This window comes from Brassica oleracea, unplaced genomic scaffold (genome assembly GCF_000695525.1).
Source record: "Brassica oleracea var. oleracea cultivar TO1000 unplaced genomic scaffold, BOL UnpScaffold01512, whole genome shotgun sequence".
NCBI lineage: Eukaryota > Viridiplantae > Streptophyta > Magnoliopsida > Brassicales > Brassicaceae > Brassica > Brassica oleracea.
Window position 1 is genome coordinate 4,519 of NW_013618046.1, and position 241 is coordinate 4,759.

Below are 241 nucleotides of genomic sequence, written 5' to 3' on the forward strand. Positions count from 1 at the left end.
ACATCGGCCACCTTCTTCATGAACTTGGCTGAAGTCTTTGCTTGCTTCTTCCCCGTCTTGCTTAGCGCCTTGCACTTGTCCTTCAGCTTTTCGATTGTTCTGTCTTGTGTCATGTTCCATCGCTGAAGCCGGCCAATGTGGTCATGAGCATCACGAAGCGCACCAGGGGGAAGGATTCCATCATGTGGCTTGAAGTAGTAGCGTGGAGGTCCATAGATGGGGAAAGATTCTTCCCTAGGAG